Raw genomic sequence first — 14,241 nt, 5'->3', positions numbered from 1 at the left:
ATTTAATAAGTTTCAAGACAATTTCTTTAAATAATTTCTTTTCATAAGATTCACTTGATTCAGATATATAAGAACATTTTTCATTATGATTAGCATTTTTAATGAACATTTATCAAAATTTTATGATAACTAGGTGGACATTTGGAAAATAAGTCTTTTCGGTGATTGTTTGTGCACAACTCTTGTTTTGAGATTTGAAGAAAATTTAGATAAACAAAATTAGTTTTTTCCTAAACCATATAATGGTACTTGTAGTTTTCCTGAATAATATTAAATGTTATCAAAATCTATTGTAAAAGGATTGATATTGATCATCTTATTTTGTTAAGAAACCAAACTGTTTAATTACTTTCATTTTTTTTATTTAAAATATCACTTGCATGATTATTAGTTCTTATTAATAGTAATAACTCATTTAATAATGTTATCAAACAATTGAATACAATATACATCATGTACATTTATATAAACCTTTTACTTAAAAAAACAATTATTAAAAGTCTGTTTATTTCAAATGATAGTCAATAACTTTGGCTTTGACTTTTTTCTTACTAAGAAGAAATTAAAAGAATAAGAAACAAAACAGTAAGAAACAAAACAAACAAAAATGAAAAAAAAACAATTAAAAAATAAAAATTTTAAATAACATTAAAGACAAAAAATAATAATAAATTAACAGAGTAAAACAATACTTTATTCTACATTTTCAAAAAAAGGTGAAATGTCAATTTTAAATGAAACCCAAGTTACCTGTACAGGTAAATTTTAATGAAACATACCAGCTGAAAACTTCAACCCTGATTGATTTTAACAGGTAACATTATATAAAAAATCTGCCCATGATTTATGACCCCCAATAAATGGCCAACATCTCAAGATTGAATACCCCAATAAATGTTCACCATTGGATGTTGACCATACAAGAGGGTGGACATAACTAAGAGGAAGTCACAGGCTGTACTGTAGTTAAGTTTTTGTGTTTTGGTCTGTTTTTCTTATACTGTATACAATAGGTCTACTGTATTTGGTGTATGGAACGATTGTAAGGTGTTCATGTCTAGCTGGCAGGTGTCATCTAACCTTGACCTCATTTTGATGGTTCAGTGGTAAAAGTTAAGTTTTTGATTTTTGGCCTTTTTTTCTAATACTATATGCAATTGGTCAACTATATTTGGTGTATGGAAATATTTTATGATCTATATGTCATTCACACAGGTTTTATTTGAACTTGACCTCATTTTGACAGTTCATTGTCCAATGTTAAGTTTTTTTTTTTTTTGGTCTGTTTTCTTAAACTATGAGCAATAGGTCAACTATATTTGTTGTATGGAAGATTTGTTTTCTGTACACGACTGCCTGTAATAGTTCATCTGACCTTTATCTCATTTTCATGGTTCATTGGTCAATGTTTAGTTTACTTGTTTAATGTTAAGTTTGTGTGACAGTTGTAATAAAGCTTTATATTTAGGACCATCAACATAATACCAATGATAAGTTAGTAAAGAAAAAGCGAGACATTTCAGCGTGTGCACTCTTGTATTGTATACTTCTGAAAAACGAATATATCATCCCTCTGGACTGAAGTGTTTCCCTTTTATTTTGCATGCGTGTAATTTAAAGAAATCTCACTTTTACCTTTTGGCTAATTCAAGTTTTACCATTCCAGAATTATTTGACTATTTTCATGGTAAATAAGACTTTTACCTTTTACCCATATGTTGTAAAACTCTATTTTCAAGAATTGAATCACAAGGATGAATTTGATCAAATAAGCTCACTTTTGGATACTATCACATATCACATACTTAAATTGTCTATTAAATTGAAAATGGAAATGGGCAAGGTATTAAAGAGACAACCCTATCAAAGAGCAGAAAACATGTCTGACAGAGCAGAAACAATAGTGTGCTTAGATTGATTTTTTCACTTTTGCCCTATTATTGAGATTTAGTGAAAGAATTTTAATTGTTTTATCCCTATCAATTTAGGGAGAGGGGAATCAGTATTCAACACTGCATTACTACATGTATATATCCTACCACCAGTTACAAATGTATGATATAAACAACCATGCTTTGAACATAGCCCCTGTGACTGAAAGGGGAAAAGAGATGCACAACATATAAAACATATTCCATATGGCTAGCTACATTATATCATTTAAAATACTTCATTGATTTTTTTAAAGTGGAACAGTTTTTTGTAATAAGTTATTTTACTATAGGTACTACAGTTCCCTTTCAGTTTGCCTGCTTAAGGCTTGATTACAGTTTTAATATGAAAATCAGAAGTTTGAGTATGATTGCCAATGAGACAACTCCTCACCAGATACTAAATGACTTAATATATATTATAGATCTCTGACAGCCTTCAACATTTATTATAGCAGAACCAATAACGTATAGTAAGCTACATGTATATAAAAGACCCCTAAATAACATGACACAAAACTACCTGAAAAGGAATATTCTGTGACTGTGTGCAAAAGTGAAATATGTTTAATTAAAAATAAAAGCATATGATGCAATGGATGCAGATTAATAAATAGTCAATCCAGAAAAAAATCCTACTATAGATCTCCAATGTTATAGTTTATGTGGTTTATCAAAAAAAGTTGGCAACAAACTTTTACATACTTCATTCAAATAATTTACATTAAACAAAATAACAAAAAAAAAGATGAACATATAGGCCTACTGTTGAATGGATATAAAGGTAAAGCACCTAGGACAGACAAATACTAGTACAAACACACCAGGATTCTCTTCGAATTCCCACCACCTAGAATAGCAAATGGTCGCCCCCTTTTTCCCCCTATGCATAGATACATGTATATTACTATATATATATGTAATACTAATATAGTAATCATAAATAATCATTTTCCTAAGGAACTGCAGATTTGAAATATGTAAAGTCATGAAGAGGTTGAACCTTCACTGCAAATCAGAAATTGAGAACCATAAGTCCTAAAAATTACGCATGCCTTTGATAAAATTAAAAGAGCAAGCCCCCTCCCCCCCTTTTGACAAAAAAAGAAACAAAACACATAACGATAACTGTATTAATGAATGAAAGGAAAATTATGAAAGAAATCGATATGACCAAACAGATAAGTTGTTCATTTCAAAAACTCAGCGGCCGGTAACAATATGCACGAAATGAATCTTTTCTCAACTTTATTAAAGTACGATGATCTACGATGTCAACAACAACAAGTCAATCTCATGATGTTGATGCAGGCCTTAAACTGTTAGTTTACCAAGTAAAGCCTGGTTTGGTATAACGTTGATATGGTTTCAACATACTGCCTGACTTTCCTGACATTAAGATAAACAAAATTTATACAAAGTCTACAAAGAAGAAAAGATTCCAACTTTTACTGACATTTTACGTTGACATTTTCGGCGCCGGATATTGACAACGTTTATCTATGTATTGACACAACATCGGATGGGGTCGATTCCGGCATATTCTGTTAAAAAAAATCAGTAGCACTTAAAATTTAATGATGTTTTAAAATATATTCATTTTGTTTCAATGATATTTAGTTGATAATTAATTTAGAGAGATGAATAGCTATCGTGTACTTCAGAAACAATGGGAAAGGAGGACCACGCCCCCATAGTGGGGACATACAAAATAAAGATGACCGTTCTCCATTTCTACTCGATAGAAGTGCCTAATTTTTTTATAACATCTGTATTATGTACCAAAGATTATAAAATGCAAGTATAAAAAAAATCGAGGCGGAGATTTTTTAGAATCAGCTAATAATTATAGCAGACCAATAAACGTAATAGACAAATAGGCGAAAATGGCGCCTTCTTCAATTTCGAAAAAAAGGCTATAATTTTACAATTTATTGACACATATTGATATTTTTATAGGGGTTACATATATAAGGATTCAGCTATTCTTGATAGTTGAATGAATATTTACTTTAAAAACCGAGAATCTTTCCCGATTTCTAATTCTACCGGCCATGCTAGGAAAAACTTATAAAAAATTGAGACCCCTACTTTAAAATGGGTACAATTTTTTGCCCTACTTTGGACACCCCTTTTCTTTACGAATTTCGATGTGAAAAACTAGCAAAATTACGATGTAAAAAATTCGAGGTAATTGAAGGATAGGCTTTTTTTTGTACCCCTTTTTAATATCGCTATTTAATTCTAGAGTGCAGAAAATCGAAATCCGAAATTCTATGTTCAGATGTGAAAAAATAAGATTTTCTTTAATTTTTTTGTTCAAACATGAAAATAATAAGTAAACTCATATATTTTTCTTTTATAAATGTGCTTACAATCAACAGCATTTACCGCCGGTACTTTGCTGTAAACGAATGAATATTTTGTACAAAAGCGCGCCATTTTTCAGCTGACGTCGGCCGACGCAAAAAAGTCCAATTTTCGGCGTAGGACTACTGAGCGCCACCGAATCACATTTTGGCCAAAAAGGCACATCCGGTTGTCCTACTGTTAGAGAAAAATTCTAATTGACCAATCCAATTCAAGTATTCATAGATATGCAAATCATATAAGAATTATAATGCGACGTTTGATTTACCAACCGGTAAAATTATAGGTCACTTTGTGCCGTTAAACGATACCGAATGACGTTACGCCATGAGTTATCGTTCCTGACGTTATCGAATAACGTTTACACAGATAAGCCAATGCAGCGGGTTTTGTGTACAGCATTTTTAACGGTAACTTTCCCTAGATGCAGAGTGCCGAGAGTTTTGATGCAATACATAGCGGTTATTTGACATAGATTGTTTTATCGTTTTCCGGCAATCATGCTGCTTACTTTTTAAATATTCTGTTTCTTTGATATTTGAGCATCTGCACGCTATATCTATATATGTTCTTATGCACATGATGCATAACAGGCACAGTTTTATCACTTTATTTTTATTCTTGGTATAGATATATAGGAAGATGTTGTGTGAGTGCCAATGAGACAACTCTCCATCCAAATAACAATTTATAAAAGTAAACCTTGGTTTATTTTTGCAATAAGTACTAATTCATGATTCACGCCGTATCCCCATGAAATTTTGTTTTGAAAGTAGAAATCAAATTCATAGAAGCTTAGGATGATGTGTGAAAAAAACGGGGAATTTTACAACTATTAATTCGTTTTAAAATGGTCATCAAAAACACCGCTCGGACAAAATTGAAATTTATTTGGATGAGAATACGGATATAATTAGGGGGGAAAGCACAATACAAGCAGACGTTAAAAATCATACAGAAAATAGTTTGTTTGTATGGAATATTAAAAAAGTGGTTATTTAGCCGAATAACTTTTCTGTGTTCCATGTGTAAGCAGTCTCTGAAATTCATTGGTCTGTACAGAGTAAATTCGATATAGTTTTGGAAATATTTTAAAATACAGTGCCAGCTTTGTAATCGTATAAACCACGTCTACTCAGGACGGACAGCAACATCGGAATGAAGCATTAGAAAGTTAACGAAGGCTGAGAAATACATGGGCACTTGATTCGGCAGCAATTAAATTAAAAAATTCAGGTTCCGTTACAGTCTGAATAAAGCCAGCCCCGATTATCCACTTGCGTCTACAAACGCAAGTTGATAGTTGGGGCTGGCTGTAGTCAGACCGGTTCCGTGTTCCCTGATTCCGTAAGTATTCGGTATACATGTAACTATGATTTTTCACATCTTCGTACTATGTAAAAATATTTCCTTTCTCCATTTATATTGTATACCTAACAACAAAATTATTTTCATTTACCTCTTTATAATACTTTGGAGAATGGCGGATTTTTGTTCAAGCTAATGTTTTTTTTCTGAAATTTTTCAGCGGTATATTACTGTTACTTTAATTACGCATCCCTTATTATATTAAATTGGTATTCACACTATCATAGATCAAATTTATTCGTTCAATGTATGTTCACTTGTGTTAATATGTCTTTTGCGTAACTTCCGCTATTTCAATTAATACTTTATAGTGTGTCTTTCTATCTTATGATGGAACACCATTGTTTAAGATAAGGGGGACGGTTTGGTACCATTTTACGTATAAACCCGCTGAAATTGTTTGCACCTGTCCTATTGTCTGTAATTGTCGTTTGTTGATGTGATTCATAAGTGTTTCTCGTTTTTATAGACTAGACGGTGGATTTTCCCGTTTGAATGGTTTCACATTAGAACTTTTTGCGGCCCGTTACAGCCCGTCCCCCTTTTGAGAAAAAAAATGGTTGATTATGTAGGTACATTTTGTAATCACTGAATCGTGACGGGAGCGGGTCCCTTTTAGGCATCCAGTGAGCCCCCACTTATGAAAATTTCTAGATCCACCACTGACCTTTTAACCGTTCTTCCTTTAAAAAAATAACCAGAAAACTAACACGAAAGGGACTTGTTTTATTAAAGGTATAAGACCACTAATTGCTTTCTATGTTAAATGTTGCAATTCCAAGCATTTATGGCTACTTTGTCTTAAGTTCAAATAAAGTGGCAAATATTTCATGTCAAAACCGTACCTTATCCTGACTTGTGCTGCAAAAATCATCATCAACATATCTTTAATTGCATATTAGAGCGTACTGGTTCCCTGAAGTTTGATAGTACAAAAAAAGGCACGTCTGATCTGAACAACAGGTCAAATGTGCCCTTCTATCAAAATTTCATATACTTCTTTATTATTCAAATAAACCTTTCAACAAGGGTTCTACAGATCTCATGTCCCCAAGCTTTCATTTGATACCACAACTAACCAAATATACCCGCTATTGACACAGATACAGCTATGCGTTCGAACTACTTTGTTTAAAATATGTACTTTCCGACCGGGTCTGAATTAGTGGTTCTATACCTTAAGCATATACTCATTTTATCTGTTTTATGATTCATCTTTAACTGTATTCTTACTATTAGTCCAAATATTAAGATGAACGGTATAATGTAATACCTTTTTTTGTATTCTATCAACACCCATTCGCTGAACTGATATACAGGCAGGCAGACGTGTAGAGCTAACAATGCTTCCATACAACAAATGTAGTTGACATATTACTTATAGTTTAAGAAAAATAGACCAAAACACAAAAACTTAACACTGTGCCATGAACCGTGAAAATGAGGTCACGTCAAATAAAACCTGCGCGACTGACATATAGATCATAAAATATTTCCATACACCAAATATAGTTGACCTATAGCATATAGTATTAGATAAAAAGACCAAAAATCAAAATTTTAACTTTGACCACTGAACCGTGAAAATGAGGTCACGGTCAGATGACATCTGCCCGCTTCATATGTACACCTTACAATCATTCCATACAACAAATATAGTAGACCTATTGCATAAAGTATGAGAAAAACAGACCAAAACACAAAAACTTAACTTTAACCACTGAACCATGAAAATGAGGTCAAGGTCAGATGACACCTGCCAGTTTGACATGTACACCTTGAAGTCCTTCTATACACCGAATATACGAGCCCTATTGCTTATAGTATCTGAGATATGGACTTGACCACCAAAGCTTAACCTTGTTCACTGATCCATGAAATGAGGTAGAGGTCAAGTGAAAATTGTCTGACGGGCATGAGAACCTTGCAAGGAACGCACATACCAAATATTGTTATCCTATTACTTATAAGAGAGAATTCAATATTACAAAAAATCTGAACTTTTTTTCAAGTGGTCACTGAACCATGAAAATGAGGTCAAGGACATTGGACATGTCACTGACGGAAACTTCGTAACATGAGGCATCTATATACAAAGTATGAAGCATCCAGGTCTTCCACCTTCGAAAATATAGAGCTTTCAAAAAGTTAGCTAACGCCGCCGCCGGATCACTATCCCTATGTCGAGCTTTCTGCAACAAAAGTTGCAGGCTCGACAAAAGCTATAAACTTAAGATAACACGACATGAACATCACACAACGTTCGTATGTGATCTTTGCCACATTTATATTTAGTACGAATGGCCCCTTAAGGTTAGATACTCTATATTTAAGTATAATACTACTAATTTGACAAAAAAACATTTTTTTTTGGCAAAAATAGAAATGTGTCTCATCAATCCTAAGTGAATATAATTATTTAGCGGCTTAAAACTACGCATTTTACTGTATTATTCGCTATTCTTCATATGTCAATACCCGATACATCTCTCCTTTTATACCATTCTCTTCTATTATCCCTGCCCTAAGTTATTTGTTAATAATAAATGATTAACCATATTATAATACATTTTATCTCCTGAAAATTTTGAATGCATCTTCATCATATACTATGAAAAAGAGGCCTATATTACAGTGGAATGCACTTCTATACTAAATAAATAATGTTCTGGAACTCATTTTTTTCAAATTTTTACTAAAAATCGAAATTTCTTACCTCAAATCCAAAATATTCAGATTTCCTTCTTTCTGTGAAAACTAAGTCTATTTATTTAGTATATACAGTCACTGTTAAATAAAACTTTTACTGCTCTTAAGTACTTTTAGTTGTTTGTTTCCGATTCTACTTCCTCGATGTTTGAGGGTCAAGAGAGGGATTCATTCAATTCTGCATTCATTTAATTTTTAGGTCATTTTTCTTTATTCTTATAGTTGATATTTTTTGTTCAGTATTCTCTGATTTTCATATTTTTGCTCATTATTCTATATTTTCATTATTCTTCATTTTTTATATTTTTGCTCATTATTCTCTATCCCTCGTACCTTTTGCTCATTATTCTCTATTCTTCGTACATTTTGCTCATTATTTTCTTTAACTGTTGTGCTCCCATTATTCTCTTTTCTCCAATTGTTGTTCCTACTTTCTGATGTAATGACCTATGTTTCTGTAAAACACACACAGACCCACATGCTATGTATATGCGAATGAGAAATGTTTAATAGAATTTCAAACACGTTAACGTGTATGATGACTTTCGATAAACAAGACTGTTACCGATGTAAATAACAACAAGGATATGAAGAAAGAAATACTAAGCACAACCATAGGGGCTTGGGTATATGATACAGATTTTGTTTTTGATTTTTTTGTTGTTGATTAAAATATTCAATTTTTGTATATTTATACTACATACATGTATCTATCACCTCTGTGTGTGTCACATAGTTTCGAGTGATTTAAAGGACTCAGAGAAAACACCAAATTTTACTATCCATACTAGGTTTCTTTAAAATTGAATATTTTAATCAACAAAAAAAAATCAAAAAAGGCCAGAGACTCCTGACTTGAGACAGGCGCAAAAATGCGGCGGAGTTAATGTTTATGAGATTGAACCAATAATAAGAAAAAAGACAAATATCAAAATCTAACCGATGAACAAAGTTCGAGGATACTTGAACATGTTGTACTAATTACTAATTATGAATATTTTTGAATTTTATTTGAAATGTATTAAAATTTAATGTAATGTGAAATCTGTGCAGTGGCGGATCCAGAAATTTTCATAAGTGGGGGCACACTGACTGACCTAAGAGGGGGCCCGCTCCAGTCACGCTTCAGTGATTCCCTATATAAGCAACCAAATTTTTTCCCAAAAGGGGGGGGGCGGGCTCCCTGAGCCCCCCCCCCCCCTAAATCCGCCTCTGATGTGTACATTACATTAAACCAATTGTAAACATGTTTACTGTACATGGAGTTTGATGTGAACACGGCCTAACTCGCATGGCCGATTTTTTCGAATTATTAAAGGTTTTCTATCCCAGGAATATATTGCCTGATCTGTTTTTTTTGAAAAAAAAAAACCTTCGGAATTTTAGTTCCTCAAGTTGCTCTCCAACTTCGTACTTTTTTCTTCCCTTTTTTACATGAATTTTGTGCTTCAAGCGTCACTGATATGATGAATCTTTTGTAGACGAAACGCTTGCGTACAAAATTTTAACTAGGTACGACATTTTATCTAGTATTATGCCGAGTTTATTATCTACACTATGCTGTTGCTTTCAGAAATATCTGATCCTTGTAAAATTTTTCAAATTCGGCGTTTAAAACTTAAAGGACTATGTGCAATTTCATTCATCGTACCTTCAAATGACGTCACATCATGATTGGTGGAATTTCTATTGTTATGGACGTTGTTTGCCAATCAAACAGTTTCTGTTAATGCTTTATTTTTTCGTATTGTTTGGCAAATTAAAAGTCATTGAAGAGACACAATTCTTGATCTTTTTTAAACACATGTATCGATGTTGAATTCGTTTAAAAGAGTAAATATTTAAGTTATCCCATTCTCAGCTGGTTTCCGTTTAAAAGTACTCCTGGCAAATATAAAAAATCGAAAAAGTTGTCTAAAATGTAAATTTAATTGCAATATGTAAATATTGACTATGTTTATCATAATATTTTACAAAATCAAATATACAATACCAGAAATTCAGATAGACAGGTTCTGCTGACTTAAATCCTTAAAATAAAACAAAACAATGTGTGACTTTAATAATATATATATTTAATATGGTATTATTCTAGTCTAAAGATACAAGTGTTAATTAAAATAAACACTGATGTTAAAAGATATTAAAGGACAATGAAACACGTGTCAGTTCAATTCACAAGGCCACATAAGCAAACTCGACATTTGAAATCCGTTAATATAAGACATAAGAGAGCCCAGTAATGTAATTGTTCTATGCATACTTAGTTGGACGTTAAGTATCCTGGTTCCCGGTACTCAGTCATTCCCAAAAAATGGGTACAATTCAAATGTAGACACTGTTAAAAAATAAATTTCAACTGAGCAGAGAGAGAGTGTTGTTTTCTTCTGTGTCTATATCTAGTCTGTCATTTTTTTAATTTTTACTTACACCATTTTAGTTGTTTTCTAGTTTTAGCATTTTTTGTAAGACAAGGTAAGTATGAACGTATCGGAGGTTAGTGTTGTATAAAGTCATCTTAAAAATTGCATTAGAGAAAAACACAAGATTTAAATCCAGGCTCATGTGAAATGGATTACATTTACCACCATAGCAAACTGATTTATACGTATTATTCTGTATATATTGAAAGCAAATACCAATTTAAAGGTCTGAATTAATATAGTGTTTAAAAAATAATTCAAATAAGTAGTTTTCACAACTTATTTAGTAATAAATTTAAACTAATGAAATGTTATGCTGTATAATATTTTAGTTTCATAATACAGCTTTCCAGGAAAAACCCTATTATTTATGTTTTGAATCACTTGTATGTATTTTTTATGCCTGTATTAGTCCACACCCCCATCTTTGTTACGGAGGTTGATATGAAACCAGTATCTGAATGCTGATACATAGTAACACTTAACTCTTTAATGCTAGCTTTTCTAAACAATTTATTGACATTACAAACTAAAAAACTGTTTTCTATCAAGTTATATGTTTCTTTTAGTCAAATGGACTTGTTCTTGTCAAAATCTCCGTAACGATTCATGAACTTTCACTCAAAAATATGTTTTACCTAAACCGAATACTGTTCAACTTAATTTTATTAGCTCTATACAGATAATGTCATCTTCCTTCACACCATAATGTATGTATTATACTCAACTATGAAGTTTTGGAGTCAAAATAGTTTCATTTCGAAAATTTCTATCCTCCGTAACGACATTTAAAACCTCCATAACGGACAATTCCAGTTCTTACCAACAGCAAACATATAAATGAATGTAAATATTGGAATTAAATGACAAACAAGACAACAGAATTGAACATTTTTCTTAGTAAATCGTTATCTAAAAAGAGTCAAGGCCTGTTAGAGAAAAAAAAACTTTTTTCCTTAAATTTCTATCCTCCGTAACGTAAATCAATGATGTCGTCTATGATTGACATCACCTTTTGATTTTTATTAGTGATAATTGATGAACTGATTTGGTATCTATAACAATGTACAAGAATTTCAATTGGTATGATCGTGTTTACATGCATCTTTAGATTTTTTTTATTTGCATAACATCTGTTACATTGATGAGTCCTAAATAATCTTGAAAATGTTTGCCATAAACCGCTGTTAAAGTTATGATTGTCGTCGTAATTACACAAGTTGTGTTGTAGACTATTTCAAATCTAAGAAAATGGCTATATAACGTTTATTAAACGTTATAATGTTGCTCACATAATAGGGAAAAAACAAGTTAACATACCTTTCTCAAAACAACATTTTTTTTCTCAAAATCTGTATTTTGTTTGTCTGTTTCCTTTATAATAAATGATGTCTGCTACAAAAATGACTTTCGGCAGTGTCGGCAGCCGCTGATACTGATAAAAAAGTCTCACAACTTAACTGTAAATAACTGCGTCACGGAGGTTATTTAAACGGAGGTTAGTTTTATTTACATTATACATGGAAATATGTAACAATATTGTTGAGTTGCTTTCTCAAAACTGATTATTGAGAAGCTTTATGGGTGCTTTCAATGAAATAATCATCATTTTGATTTGTTCTTGGTTAGTGCGTTCCAAAATACGCGTTACGTAGGTTGGATTCTTATATGCGACAATCGAAAAAAAGAGAAAGAGAAGATTTTTTTTAATTTTTCGTTTCATTGCAATAAAAGTTAAAGGCAGGATTTTAAAATTTGATGTATCAACTTTGCTTAAAGTCACTTTGGGCATGATTTCCAATCATATAAATATGTTTTGACTGTACCTAAAGATACGTTACGGTAGGTTATACGTTTATCGGCGACATTGGTTTAATGGGTAAATCAAAGTGTATATTATAACTTTTGATTCTAAAATATTTTTGTGGATCAAAATCAATATAGTGTCAAATAAAAAAAGCAAATCTAATCATGATTTAGATGAAATAAAGTATTTTAATTCACACAGATATTTGGAGTTTTTCTTGGCGACATTCGGAATTCGTGTGATTTCCGTATATTGAATAGAAAATCACACAAATATATTTACGATATACATCACAAAAGAATATAATTTTATTTTAGTATACATATTAATCACTTAGAACACGAAAAAGATTATCTGTGACATATGTTAAGCTTGCATTTTGTGGTTATTTGCCGGCGACACTGAAATTTTGTAATTGTACCCATTTTTTGGGAATGACTGACCTACGTTCCAGGTATTAGCTTTTAGCCATACTCTCTCACGTATTGTTGGTATATGTGTAACATACTTAATATTGCGATCGGAAGCCAGTCTAGACGATAAGCAACCAACATTTTTGATATCCTATTTAAAAAAAAATATATACTTCTAAACACAACTATATATATATATGACAATTGCGGTTTTAATCCAACTCAATCATATGTTTTAACGTTTTCAATATAGACTTGTTCATATTTTTTTCGTTTGGGCTTGTATTATATTTGCATTTTGGTTTATATGATCTGTTCATCCTATTTCGATTCTTTCAATGTATTCAAGAGTCTATCCTACTTTTAGGTAAATTATATGGCCGTCCAAAAACCCATATATTGTTATTCAGTCTCCCACCAGACACTACCCATACAAGTTAGTATGACTCTATGCAGAGAAGACACTATCAATACAAAGTAGTCTGACTTTAAACAGATAATACCTTCAGGTATATTGTTATTCAGACTCCAACCAGCATACACTACCCATATTGTTATTCAGCCTCCGACCAGACACTACCCATACAATTTAGTCTGACTTTAAGCAGATACTACACATATTGTTATTCAGACTCCGAGCCGAGCAGACACTACCCATACAAGTTAGTCTGACTTTAAGCAGACACTACCCATATTGTTTTTCAGACTCCGATCATACACTACCCATACAAGTTGGTCTGACTCTAAACGGACACTACCCATATTGTTAGTCAGACTCTGACCAGACACTGCCCATACAAGTAAGTCTGACTTTTATCAGACGCTTTCTATATTGTTATTCAAACTCCGACCAGAAACTGCCCATACAAGTAAGTCTGACTTTCAGCAGACACTATCCATATATAGTTATCCAGACTGTCCGTATGTCAACAGTAGTAAACCAGCAATCCAAACCAGGCCCCAGTGAATTTTTCAAAGATGAGTATTTTAATTATCTTGAACTTTCACAAGACATTTTAGTAGATAATCATATTGATGGCAATTTGACCAATAATTGTTTTGAATATTATTGCTAGATCAGTCTGATATTATTGTTAAAGGTAGCAAAAACATTCAATTTTGGATAGATATTGGTTCGCCTAAATTAATTATAGATACTATAAGAAATGGTTATGTTTTACCTTTCTATTCAAATCCTATATCATTTTTTTTGTCTAATA

The 14,241-nt window shown here is 31.9% G+C and overlaps 1 protein-coding gene across 1 annotated transcript in view; it reads right to left on the bottom strand.

The window, feature by feature from the left end:
• Window positions 1-8,792, bottom strand: part of LOC139495810 (uncharacterized) — a 52,131-nt gene extending 43,339 nt beyond the window's left edge. Inside the window, exon 1 of the mRNA XM_071284183.1 lies at window positions 8,386-8,792. The gene's annotated coding sequence lies outside the window, so the exon portion shown is untranslated. The remainder of the gene's footprint in view (window positions 1-8,385) is intronic.
• Window positions 8,793-14,241: the final 5,449 nt, after the last annotated feature.

Source organism: Mytilus edulis, chromosome 11, assembly GCF_963676685.1.
Source record: "Mytilus edulis chromosome 11, xbMytEdul2.2, whole genome shotgun sequence".
Classification (NCBI taxonomy): domain Eukaryota; kingdom Metazoa; phylum Mollusca; class Bivalvia; order Mytilida; family Mytilidae; genus Mytilus; species Mytilus edulis.
This window is presented reverse-complemented; position numbering and strand designations above follow the sequence as displayed.